Below are 13,812 nucleotides of genomic sequence, written 5' to 3'. Positions count from 1 at the left end.
TCGTGTGCTGTCACCTACGATACTTGTGTACGACTTGTTGGAGGCCCCATTTCGGACGGTTCTGATGTCCCAAACTGACCGTATTTCATCGTTTTTCAATACTACTACACAAAATGGATATTTTCTTTTTGAAAATTATGATTCTTTGATTTAAATACACAATTTTTGTTCCGAGTATATGAATATATTGCGTCGGATTAGTGCTGTAGCGTACTCTAACCAGAAACGGAAAATTTAAAGTGATATCACACTATCTACATAGCAAAGTCAAAATGTAGTTCTGACATATTCCGTTTGTTTGTTTGTTTGTTTGTTTTGGAATTTCGCACAAAGCTACTTGAGGGCTATCTGTGCTAGCCGTCCCTAATTTAGTAGTGTAAGACTAGAGGGAAGGCAGCTAGTTATCACCATCCACCGCCAACTCTTGGGCTACTCTTTTACCAACGAATAGTGGGATTGACCGTAACATTATATGCCCCCACGGCTGGGAGGGCGAGCATGTTTAGCGCGACGCGGGCGCGAACCCGCGACCCTCGGATTACGAGTCGCACGCCTTACGCGCTTGGCCATGCCAGGCCCATATTCCGTTCTACAGATCTTTATGTCGTCTGTGATTGTTGATTGGCTTGCTGGTTTTCAAATTTAAAATAGTTTTAATAATAACGTACTGTCTGCATTCTTATTAAGTTCACAAAGCATAGTTTTAAATAATTCAATCAGTTACAGCAGTTTTCTATTGTCAATTTACATTATGAATAAGTTAATAAAACTTCCTGGCAACTTTCAAATATCATGGTGACATTTGCTTGTCGCAACCTTTCAAGCTTATTCGTAAATCCTTCTTCGGGAGAGAAACATTTTTAGACTCGACCAGTACCTGACAAAGTTAAATGAAAATACTCGCAATTTCGCGATAAATAAACGTAACGTGGAGTTTTACCTCCGCCGATAGCTCAGCAGTAAGTTTGAGAGCTTATAACGCTGAACATCGAGATTTAATATCTGCGATCAGCAAAACACAGATAGCCCATTTGCGCATAACAACAATCAAGTATATGCTCCCCAGTGGTACAGTGGTATGTTTGCGGTTTCCAGCTCTAGAAACTGAGTTCCAATACCCGTGGTGACCAGGGAACAGATAGCTCATTGTGTGCAGCTTTGTGCTTGATTACAAATTAAATTAAAGTTTTTAACATTATAATTCACCTTCCTTACGACACAAACATTAATAAATAACAAACAAAATGTTTACGGATTAGCTATTCACTCTTAATGAGTTTAAATTCAAACACATTGTAGTCTCAGTCTAAAAATTAAAATTAAAATTTCAGAGGCTTTCCGCCAGTTTTAGTAAGAGAAATTCGTCACCACATAAAAACAAGATATTAAGACTGTGATAAATGAAGTATAGAATGTTGGCTATAATCGCAAACAAAAGTTAACACGTTAACACTGTAAAGCCCAATTCCATAAATCGTGGACTTAGGGGATTATGTTATGAAGTTAGAATAGAAATTTCATCTGTTCTCTGCAGTGGCGCTGATTACGTGTAATGGCGTCACCACTGCACACTTTCCGAAGAGCTCATTGGTTGAAGTAACTATGTTGTCAAGGGAACTCATTTAAATATGCAGTATGACTCAATAGATCAGTTATTGCTCAACAACTTTTAATTTGTTTTAAGAGGTAAAACCTAGTTACGAGTTTCGTCAAGTTACACACTTACACACCCTGTAAATTAACACGGTAAGATGAAGACCGGTTAAAATTCTATTCGCTGCACAGCAAAATAAATGCATTAAACTACCCGATATAAGTTAACTAGGAACTAAACTAATTTACTATTGTAAGAACAAAATTATATATATATATATATATACGGACTGCATGTTTTATGGTATTTTGTTGATTTTTTTAAATATATGTTAAATCAAGAGAACATGTGGTTCAATTGTAATTTTGTGTGTTGCTAAGGGAGCGAATTGTTATAACAACCACCAGAACACGCATTTTTAGACAACAGCTGGAATAATCCAACACAATGTATAGTGTAAATTAAGCGACTAAACCACAACGTATAGTGGAGGAACCGGTAATAACCGTTTCCCACGTCAATAACCATCTTTTAATTTTTAATACGATCGTTATGAATGCGCCTTGAGAAGTGTTGTCTTTAAGGCGGAAAAACAAACTGTACAGAGCACGTGATGTTGCCAGTTAATCATGGGCTATCTGCGCTCTGCCAACCACGTGTATCGAAACCCGGTTTTTAGCGTTGCAAGTCCGCAGACATGCCGCTGAGCCACTGGAAGGAGGGGGGCGCTGACACTTGTCAGTGACTTTGTAATTTTGATTAAACGAAAATCAAAAACACAGTTTTAAAAATAACTATTTAAATATACACAATAAAATTTTAGTTGGCTAAAGGTCAAAGGTAAAAACTTCGACAGTTTTACGTTGAGATGAAATTACTTTAAAATTGATTGCACAAGTTGCCTTAATTGAGTCCTCAAAACAGAATAGTTTGATATAACTGTGCATCGTAGCAAGATTTTGTTTTACAAATTTCTTTCGTTTAGTTTCTTAAACATCTGCCTCCCATCGTAACTTTTGTTTGGAGAGCATGTTTGGTGTGACAGGGATTCGAACCCACGATCCTCAGATTACGAGTCAAGTGCCTTAACCACATAACCATACCGGGCCCTCTTAGGTCATCTACAGGTTAACTTGAGAATACGTTTTTACTTCAAGTGGGTTTCCTGTCATCACGAAAATGGAAGTCGAAACGATTTAAGAACGCATCGTGTACTTATTTATGTTGAATACATATCCACATACAAATAATATATACAAATATGTAACTTCTTGGTTTCTTGCTTTTGAGAAAACAGTGGAGCAGTGACAACTCGTTCAAGAAATCAATAAACGTCACCCTGATGTTTCGAGTCAGTAAAGTAAAGACAGGTCTACGAGTACAACGACGTAAAGGAACTGCGCGGAAACAGTCAGACGAAAGAAGAAAATCGTTCGTTAGCAAACAGGACTGACTCTCTACACATATGGTTTCCATATGCTTATGTCAATCAATAGTTGTTCAATGGGAGCTGAAAATGCACATACCAATATACTGAGTCGCATACCACATGCACCAAGAGTCATTCTGTATTCGGAAAGTCTTCGTTGCAACTTATATAGTAAGCGGACCAACAATGAAGTGGAACGGAACATAGAATTGGAAATGACCACCGACGATCAAAAAACGCGAGACGATAGCGTAGTCGTTGATGTATAATACAAAACGTAGTTCAAGGAAATGGCAACCCCTAATATTTACCAAAAACTAAAAACGTGTAATTTGGATGAAACTTATGAAATGTTCTAAGAAGCGATTCAACAGGTCTATGCAGATTAAAGCTATACTTATTTACGTACATAACATGGCGTCTTCAACTACAGAAGTTTCTTAAGTTTAGAAACAAATTCTAATAAATAGCATATTTATCATCAGAAAGTCCATGTGGAATAACTAAAAAAAGGATAAAATGAAAAACAAACGTAAGTGAATGACGTCCAGCAGACGTCGTGTCTGATGACAGAAATGTTAATATTTTCGAAAAGTCGAAAATACTTACAGAGAACAAAATCAGATTGCGCTATAAACGGTACAAACAATATACAACAAACGTCGAACTTCTGTTCAAACCTTTTAACTTGTATCTGTTTTAGCTATTTTATCTGAATACTATAGACCCTTGGGATATCTTTTTTTCCTCAGTACATCGCCCTAAAATTACATAGATTACAGGAAATATTAGTACCAACATGTTAAACATGACATAAAAACAACTTGTGAAAATACAACAGCCATCTCTTTCAAGACTATTATAAGTACGTAAATATATATATTTTTTTAGTTCTTATATGAACATCACGTTAGGCAAGTAATAAGATATCATTTGACCGTGAGATGTACCACGTCGCTACATGCCGTGATGTTACTGTTACTGCAGTACAACACGAGTGGTAAACTCCAAAAAAAAGAAAAAAAAAACACCAGGAGATGACAGACGTATATTGCCATATCACGCCACAGCTACAAACGTATTTGTTTGTTTTTTCACTTTTGCAGCCTGTAAGCCCGAACTGATTACCATGCGTAGGCTTAAAACACAAGAACAAAAAACTAATTTGTCTAGTATTATACCGGTACATCTCAGAAAACCATAAACATAGCTTTAAAAAGACGTGTTTGTAGTTGGCGATAGTGTACTGAATATACGTTAACACACGACTAATTAACACATTTACACACGCTTAAATTTGTTCCTCCACGTTGAGACAGCGGTAGGTTTATGGGCTTACAACACTAAAATTGGGTGTTCGCTTCTCAGCGGTGGAGCAAGTAGACAGTCAACTGTAAGTATGCTATAAAACACACTTACATCATCAAGTTCCATCAGAATGGATGATGTTGTAAGGTCAGTCACAAGAGTCGGTATTAGAATCAGTATTCAGGTAGTATTTTACTGAAGTACATAGAAAAAAGAGAATTCCTTGACAGAAGTTTCAAGTCAATGGAGAGAAGTGTAACAAACTTTTTTGTCCAATTTTTGAAAGTTGAAAACGAATAAAATTCAAGGTCAATTAACTGCTACGTTTCGCTGCATTAACTCAGCGAAGTCGAGGGGGGAAAAAATCCCGAAATAACATTATGTTCCAATCATGCGAAATAACAAACACTTTGAAAACTCGTAAAATAGCAATTCGTGAAAGAAACAACAATACTTAAATGGAATCAGAGCCACAAGTCTCGTTACAAAGAACACAGAATTAGAAACAAAACCAGAAAGCTGTGTAGTTTGGTTTGAGTTTCACACAAAGCTACTTGTGGGCTATCAGCGCTAGCCATCCCTAATTTAACAGTGTAAGACAAGATGGAAGGCAGCTAGTCATCACCACCCACCGCCAACTCTTGGGCTACTCTTTTACCAACAAATAATGGGATTGACCATCACATTATAACGCCACCACACGTGAAAGGGCGAGCATGTTTGGTGTGACGGGGATTCGAGCCTGCGACCCTCAGATAAGTAACAGTGACATAAATCATCATACTAGGTATTAGATGATAGATTTACCAATAAAAATATATACTTAAAATTACCACGTTTATTTTAGAGAAAAGCCACACTGAGCTATTTGCTGTGTGGAGGTATCCGAACCCTGGATTTCAGCATTGCAAGTCCGTAGACTTACCATTGTTCTACCTGGGAACAATTAAGCACAAGTGTCAATATGATGACTTAAAAATCAGAAGTGGCCAACCATTCTAAATTAATTTAGAATTGTAATGAAAGAAACAACTTTTATCACTAGTTTTTTTGTTGTTGTTGTTGTTGTTAAGCACAAAGTCATACATACAATGGACTATATTTACTCTGTCCATAACATTAAAAACACTCATAGTTACCGCTGAGCCAATCAATGGTTCAAATATCAAGGGTCAACGAACTAATTCATGGTGTTAGACCAGCTCCATTTGTTTTAATATGGTGTCGATCCCATAATGATGATTGGAGGCGTTTACTATAACACTTATTTGATGTTTTTTCAAAGAAAAGTGTTCAAAATAGTGAAATTGTGGCGTTTATATGAACATTAAAAACATGTAATGAACTGAGTCTGTGTCCCCGAAGCTTGGTAGTTAAGTCTCTTCCTGTTTCTCCAGTACAAACAGAACTATTTTGTGTACATTTAAACTGACAAATCACATTGTTGGTGTTTGTCATCGTAATTTTGTGATTACAACAAGGAATACAAGGAAGTTCTGTTTCTGTCAAAAGTTGTATTCTTTTATAAGTCGGGTCCAAAGTTGCTTTTTTTTTTACTGTAGTCTAAAGAACTGAAAAAATGGTAGAGAAAAAAAAACACGAAGTTTTTAAACTAATTTTTTGCGTTTTTTAAAATATAAATCTGGAAATCCTTTAACGTATTTGAAATAATTCGCAAAGGGCAAACTTTCAAATAACATTTGTAAATTATAGACTATTTATTGTCTTTATTACAGAGGGACTTTGGTTGTAATCCTGGGATATCATATGCTAATATGAATATCCAGATCCCAAACCTTACAGAAGAGAATCTCAGGTTTTTATTAAAATCCTTTCCAAACTGGAAGGGTGTAACTGATAAATATCGATATTTTTCTTCTTTCTCACAGAGGCGATACTTAACTAAATTCTAAGAACCTTCGGGCAAACTTATTAAACAGTATCTAGTTTTCTTTTTTAAAAAAATCAGAGTTTGATTTAGTGTTTCGATATAATATATTTATTTATTTTCTTACTTGTGAAAGACCCGGCATGGCCAGGTGGTTAAGGCACTCGTAATCCGAGGGTCGTGGGTTCGAATCCCCGTCGCACCAAACATGCTCGCCCTTTCAGCCGTGGGGATGTTATAATGCGACTATTCGTTGGTAAAGAGTAGCCCAAGAGTTGGCGGTGGGAGGTGATGACTAGCTGCCTTACACTGCTAAATTAGGGACGGCTAGCGCAGATAGGTTTCCGCGAAATTCAAAAACAAACAAATAAAATCTTGTTGTGAAATTTCCAAACTTTTGTTACAAGATACGATCGATACACCAGAGTACAGTTTATGGCTTGAAGCTCAGACATGTTTGCGAAGTATTTACCAGAATGTATGCATTTGTTTCGTGTTTTTTTTATAGAAAATGCACAAAAATTGACTTGTTTTCTTACCAGCTCGTATTCAAAAATATTTCTGACAAACACGGTTTCTTTATTAAACTTCAATGAAAGCTGACAGAAATCTGATTACTTCCCTGAATTCTACATAATCCTTTATTCTAAAAGATGACCGGTACGGGTATCAAAACTTTATTTAAAAATAAACTACAGAACTACATTCCTATCTTCTTAGGTTATCTTCAGGGGCTTTACAGTTAGATGTTAGGTTATTAATTAACATAGGTACAACGGTGTTTCTTTATAGTGGTTTAATCTTGGTTTCAGTTCTTGTATAAGTAAGGCTTCTTTGATTTTGCGTTTGTTCATATTTGTTTCCCTACTTAAGTATTTTGGTGTTTTCTCTTGTTATGTTGTGTTTATTTGAAGTGTTTAAAATGTGCAAAAGTGTTTTCTTGTGTTCTTTATTAATTTCTCGTCATCATCAATAATCCTTCTTACTGGATGACGGGGACATAGAATTACATACGAACGAATTCGATTCCAGTTATAACGAGAAGTTTTAAAAGCGAAGCTAACTGTGCAAGTTCTTATGGTTTTACTAAGTATTTGTGACGCATTATTCTTTAATTCTTTGAGTTAGATAAGGAATGTAGCTCACTTAATTGGTTCCGGCCCGGCATGGCCAAGCGCGTAAAGGCGTTCGACCCGTAATCCGAGGATCGCGGGTTCGAACCCCGGTCGTACCAAATATGCTCGCCCTTTCAGCCGTGGGGGCTTTATAATGTGACGGTCAATCCCACTCTTCGTTGGTAAAAGAGTAGCCCAAGAGTTGGCGGTGGGTGGTGATAGCTAGCTGCCTTCCCTCTTGTCTTACACTGCTAAATTAGGGACGGCTAGCGCAGATAGCCCTCGAGTAGCTTTGTGCGAAATTTAAAAACACAACATAATTGGTTCCGGTTCAAGCAAAATAGACCGTAATTGAAAGACGTAATCCCAGCCAGTTGGGATTCACGAAAAGCTTCCGTATTGAAACCCATACCTTAAATCATGATAGAGTTCTTGATAATTCCCAATATTTGTGATTTTCGTGGATTCTAATGCAAGAAAATAATGCTTAAATTCTGAAATCAGAATGTTTAAAATTGAAAGGAAAAAAACCAACAACAACATCTTCTAAAATAAACCGATATTAGGTCAGAAATACCCCCAAAGTGTTGTATTCGTTGCAGAGATAAAATATAGGAATGTGCAAAGCAGTTGATAGTGTACTTCGTTCCTCAGTGTACATGAGGAACTTGACCTCTTGGCCATACCGTACTGAAAATTATACTGAAACTAGTCGGAAAGGTTAACACTATCCCATACTTTTCAGGGAAGATAATTTCTGGCAATGTTGTGAACATTTAAGGCTTCTAACGCATTATATTTCAATATCCATTAGCAACGAAATCACATAAGAAACTAGATCTATTATGGTATCAGATTCTTACAATATCGAACAAATTCCAGCGAGTTATTCGGAAACGACGAACAGCTACAAGCGTGCGGAGTGAAAACTAAACAAAACTTGTAAATATGTCTTAAACCATCACAGGTTAATACAATGGGGAGTAACGGATAATAATCCGTTAATTACAAATTACGAGAAATTAATATAACAGCTACATCTGTGCTTCTTAAGAATTTGTACAATTATCATATCTTATTTTACCTGCATTCTTTAGGTTGTAAAATGGCTATAACTTAACTGCTTTTCTCTTACTAAAGTAGAGTTAGTAACCAACAAGATGAAGCTCGTGCATCATGTTATCACGAGAAGCTTCTCATTTGTCAGACACAATTTGTATAATTTTTTTTCGTGCTCATTTTCTTTGTCAAGAACTAGAACAACATTACTATTATCTGCTTTAAGAATTACAACATTACTATCTAATTGGCGTTCTTTAAGTACTGTCAATTCTGTGAACTTAAGTTAGGCTTAGAAACTGCCTTCTGGGCTAAAATTCTCTAAAGTACCTTTATTGTGTTTTGTAATCTCCGAATAGCTGGGAAACCTGTAAGAAGAAAACGGAGAAGAAAATACCATGTGCTTTAACTGGAGCCTCTTGTCGGCGATCATTAGTCCCCTTTTATATTCTAGTTAGTTTTGGTTTCCGTTTTACTGCAATTTTGTGGCTAGAGTTCCATATTAGGCTTAACTTGAAATGATGAAGGAAGTTCCTAGATATGATATAAACCTTTTATAACAGAGAAGTTTGGGATTCTGTTAATGGATATGTATTTTTAAAAAATCCTACAAATTTTTAGCTTATGATCTTGATGGTTGCATACTTGAAGTATTCTTGCAACGTTGCAGCTTGTTGAATAGCTTGTACAAGTTATTGAACTTGTCTATGGAAAGCTATTGTTATTTGTTTATCCACAAAAAAAAAAAAATCCTCGTAAAGTTCATTTGATGCCTTACAGAATCCGAAACTCAAATAACACCCTGTACCGATACTTTATCGAAAAGACGATAACAAAACATTTGGTTATTTAAGGAATTCTGGCTTTAGAAGTAATTTAAAGAAATCGTTGTTTCTTTCACATATTTTTTCTGATGTGAAAAAAACAACAAACAAACGTCCTCTTAAAATTTCGTAATTAATAAATTTCGTAAATAAATTTCCACAGCAATTCCTCATTTTTAGTAACAATTACACCAAGAATAAAAATAGAGACCTGCTTAAAACCACAATTTTTTAAATTTTTTTTTGCGTGTGTGAAAACAAGTATGAAACTTCTGTGTTGAAAATTATGAGCTTTTAAAGAATACTGTTGTAGAAAGTTAGATTTTGCATTCAACCCACGCACAGATGATAAAGATACCGACTTTGTGTTGCTATGGCAACTAAAATTCGGCATAATAGCTAAAGCAGCTGGATATAATGCTAGATAGCAAGACAGAAGCTTGAAGAAGGCAGTGGTGGTCTTAAGACTAACGATGGTAAGATCCTGCTGCTGGTTGTCTGCAGTGTTAATCCCTGGGGATTGTGTTGTTGAAATGTAATCAGAACTGGTGAGAGCGGCCCCTAAGAAACTGTCTTGTCAGCGTAGAGTAAAAAAAATATATATATATATTGATTCTCAACAAGTTTGTGTTCATGACTCACGCCCTGAAGAGACGCTAGACAAGAATAATGATGATTATGATGATGAACTGAAGATGGTAAAAAATGGGTGGAGGTCCTAAACCCTACTTCTTAAACCTGAAAAATTTCGCTACCAAATATCTGTACAGAAACAGAGAAGCAATCCATGTTTACTCAGTTTTGACGTACAGTTTCGTATCCCTTGCGCGATATGCTAGGGTATAAAACAGTCTTAAACTTAATATGCTGTGGTTTAAGAAAGATTAAGTGTCCTAATTACTGATAATAAAAGGTTTGAGTACTTTTTTGTGAGTAAGCAAGGAATCTTTTTTATTGTCGAACAACCAATCATATTAAAAATTGCATGCTATCTTGTTTATTATTTCAGCTCATAATTCTAAGTTCTATACATCTGTAGTTAAGCTATTGAACCTCTAATACCAAGCTAGAAGGAAGCAATAAAAAGTATTTAGTTTCTAATAGCAACAAAAGACTTGTTTGTTTTTGAACCTTTAGTATGTATATTTCAGACAAATATGTTGTTTCTTTGTAATTAAGCATAAGGCTACACAATGGGTTTCTAGTGTTAAGTCGGCAGGCTATACAACTGGGGGCGTGACCTAGAGAAAGATATTGTTTGTATAAGTATTCTATTCCCAGATTGTTATTTTAACAAACAATGTATAGATTTTTGAACAAGTAACAGTTGTTTATTATTGACATCGTATTAGATATATAACACTTTCAAACATTAAACTTTAAAACAGTCGTAATTATTTCAATGTTATAGTTACTAACAGAAGGTCGAGATATGGACATAGTACTGAACGTTTAACATACTTGAAAACTAAAAATACACTGAAAATGAAGTTTTCTTTTATGCTGTCTCAGTGAAATCAACTAAAAACTGTCTAACCATGGGTCGCGCGTGGCCTATGGTTAGCTTCTTGATTTGCGGTCCGAATAGTTGGAGGTTAGAAACGAGATGCCGGTGAACGCTCGTGTGTACGAACTTCGAACTTGCTTCAAATTTTGTTCTATTCCTCAACATTACAAGTAACATATAAATAGTTCTTGAACTTAACTCTATAAAATCACGAAGTATCATTACAACACGTCTTGTTCATTCCTGAGGTTCCATGTTTCACTCACGGTATAATGACATGAAATTCATGAGACAGAGTAAATGATTTGTAACTAAAATATGTTAGAAGTACACAAACAGAGCATAGGATTACAGGTTCAGACCTGAAGACTGTTCCGAAAAGAAAGTAAAATCGAATTTTGCAACAAAAGAATTAGTTCAGATTCAATTTAAGTATACCGCATCGCCCCTAATTAACGCCCCAGAGGCATTGTAAACTGCAAAGTAGCACCAATTAGAGTATTTGTGCAGTTCAGAATTCTATTGTTCACATATGATTGGTTGACTGCAATGCTAATAAACGTGCGTTTATTCTTTTGATTTTTAAATAAACATTACGATAATAAAAGTGAATTATATGTTAGATTACCTTGTGTGAAAGCAATGGTAATCCAACACATAATCTACTTTGATAAAAATACCGGTGGGGGAGTTAATTAGGGGCAATACGGAATACTGATGTTTTAAACACTTGTTTGCTTGTTTATTTCTGAACTTGTGCGCAAAGCTACGAAAGGACTATCTGAGCATAGCTGTCCCTAATTTTGATTGATTGTTTTTAAATTTCATGCAAAGCAACACGAGAGCTATCTGCGCTAGCCGTCACAAGTTTAGCAGTGTAAGGCTAGAGAGAAGGCAACTAATTATCATAACCCACCGTCAATTTTTGGGATACTATTTTACCAACGAACAGTGGGATTAATCATAACATTCTAACGCTTCCACGGCTCAAAGGGTGGGCATATTTGTTGTGACGGGGATTCGAACCCGCGACCCTCAGATTACGAGTCGAGTGCCCTAACCACCTGGCCATGCCTGGCCCCCTAATGTTTTTCTTTGTTTTGTTTTTTTTAACTAGGAGAGGCAGACAGTGGACAGCACCTACGGCAAACTTTCAGTTCCACACGATTCAATTCACTAAAATATTTAAACCTATACATTAGATAAAAAACTGCGAATGTACATTAGGTATTAGGAACCCTTATATACGAATTTTCTCATTATATGTGGGGGGGAGGGCTTATAAAACTTAAAATGATACACTGTTCGGTTAGGCTAAGATATAACAATACTTACTTTCAAAGAGATCCTTTACTAAAGCGCTTTGACTGGTGTTTCTTTAAGTATTAGCAGAAAAGAAGTATTTTGGGATAGACTTGTTCTTTTCTTTAACTTCAGATAACAACGGGGAAAAGGGTACTTGCGTGCTGGCGGGGCAAGGGTACCCTGGCATACACTTGTTTCTTTCTGTAGCTTGGGTGCTGGCGGGGCGAGGGTACTGGGGCATACACTTGTTTCTTTCTGTAGCTTGGGTGCTGGCGGGGTGAGGGGACGACTCGTTGTGAGCGAGTTATGAAAGTTATTCTAAGTGTAATCTTTTATAGCAAACCTAGAAATCCATGCATGGAAATTTGTTGAAAATGTTCTACGTGAATTTTATATGCTTAAAAAAATCATATTTCAATATAAAAATATCTCAATAGGTTATGTCTAATTGTTTTTAACTGAAATTGGCAGTTATATTACAGCTTGACCTTTGTATTTGATTTCATTACACGCAAGATTTGTTTTCCAATCCTTATAATAGCGCCATCTATTGCTATATGTTTCTACTCATACGACCTATATTAATGAAAAAAAAACAAACAACCGAACATAACATAGAATAACATTCCTCGATATTTCTGGATATATCATTCACAACAGTGTATACTGAAATAAAGTATAATATAAGTTAGAAAATCGTCTTAAGTAGAAGCCGTTCCATAATAAATGGTCACTGACCTGTTGAACGTCTCTAGTCTTGCTGAACAGAAAATGCGATTGGGGTCACTATAAATCGTAAACAAACAACCCAGCGAATTTACATGAAACTAGTGTTGTGCCGGTCTACTCACACAATGACTCGTTTATACATCATTTTTAATAATAATAATAATAGAAAAACGAAATCACTTTTGAGTTCTGAAACAGAGAGTTCTTCTCACACACACGAACCAACGAATAGAAAATCCATCCTGTTGCCACAGAGCTGAAACCTACACCGTCCACTTGCTAACCTTGGAAGACTGAACTTCAAAATAGCAGTAATGCTTCAGAACTATGATTCACACCAACACGATTCACCCTACACCGAAAATGTGAGATGACGTCACTGTTATGCGAAGCTGGTTGATCCATACATCCTAGGAACGTGCCTCATGGGCATGTACACTGGAATAGAACGTGGCTGGATTTTTGAACACAGAGATTTGAGAATGTAGTGCTTGGGGTCAGCGCCCCGCCTCCTAGGAAGACGCAATTAGAAATCGGCAGTACAGTCCTGAACGGGTCGAACTGCTATGGACTTTATGTTGAGCATTAAAGGGAATCGTAGGTGTATTATATCCAATATAAACCATCCATTATATTTATTTTTGATAAAATCTACCTTTACACCGTTATGTTTTCTTTATGTGTGAAAGAGGAAGGAAAAAAAACACTTGAAAATACAGTCCGTCTCCGTCATCAAGTTTTTGTCTTTAAAGGAAACCCGCACCGGGGAATCGCACCCCTATCTTATTGTTGTAAGTTCGAATCCTTATTGCTGTCCTACCAGGAGGGGGAACATCATAGACAAGGCCAATATAGTATAAGCAATCCGTACAAATGTTACTGGCATGTGAAAAATACGTTGTTCGTTCGTTCTCGGATACTCAATAGCTATCTGCCGTACCTAATTTTGAACTGAAAAATTAGAAGAAAGGCAGTTAGCTACTTAGTAATAGCACCCATCAACAACTCTTGGACTACTCTTTTTTAACCGACTACCCGGATTTAATAGTCACCC

General features: G+C 36.2%; 1 protein-coding gene across 4 annotated transcripts in view; it reads right to left on the bottom strand.

Annotated features, from left to right (window-relative positions):
- Window positions 1–13,812, bottom strand: part of LOC143237197 (uncharacterized) — a 234,949-nt gene that overhangs the window by 96,494 nt on the left and 124,643 nt on the right. The window contains exon 1 of one of the 4 annotated variants that reach the window (XM_076476183.1): window positions 12,768–12,787. The exons of the other annotated variants lie outside the window; for them this stretch is intronic. The gene's annotated coding sequence lies outside the window, so the exon portion shown is untranslated. Of the gene's footprint in view, window positions 1–12,767; window positions 12,788–13,812 lie in introns of those variants that run through there. 4 annotated transcript variants of the gene reach the window in all.

Source organism: Tachypleus tridentatus, chromosome 13 (assembly GCF_004210375.1).
Source record: "Tachypleus tridentatus isolate NWPU-2018 chromosome 13, ASM421037v1, whole genome shotgun sequence".
NCBI lineage: Eukaryota > Metazoa > Arthropoda > Merostomata > Xiphosura > Limulidae > Tachypleus > Tachypleus tridentatus.
Note: the sequence above shows the minus strand (reverse complement) of the source record. Positions and strands in the feature narration are given on the sequence as shown.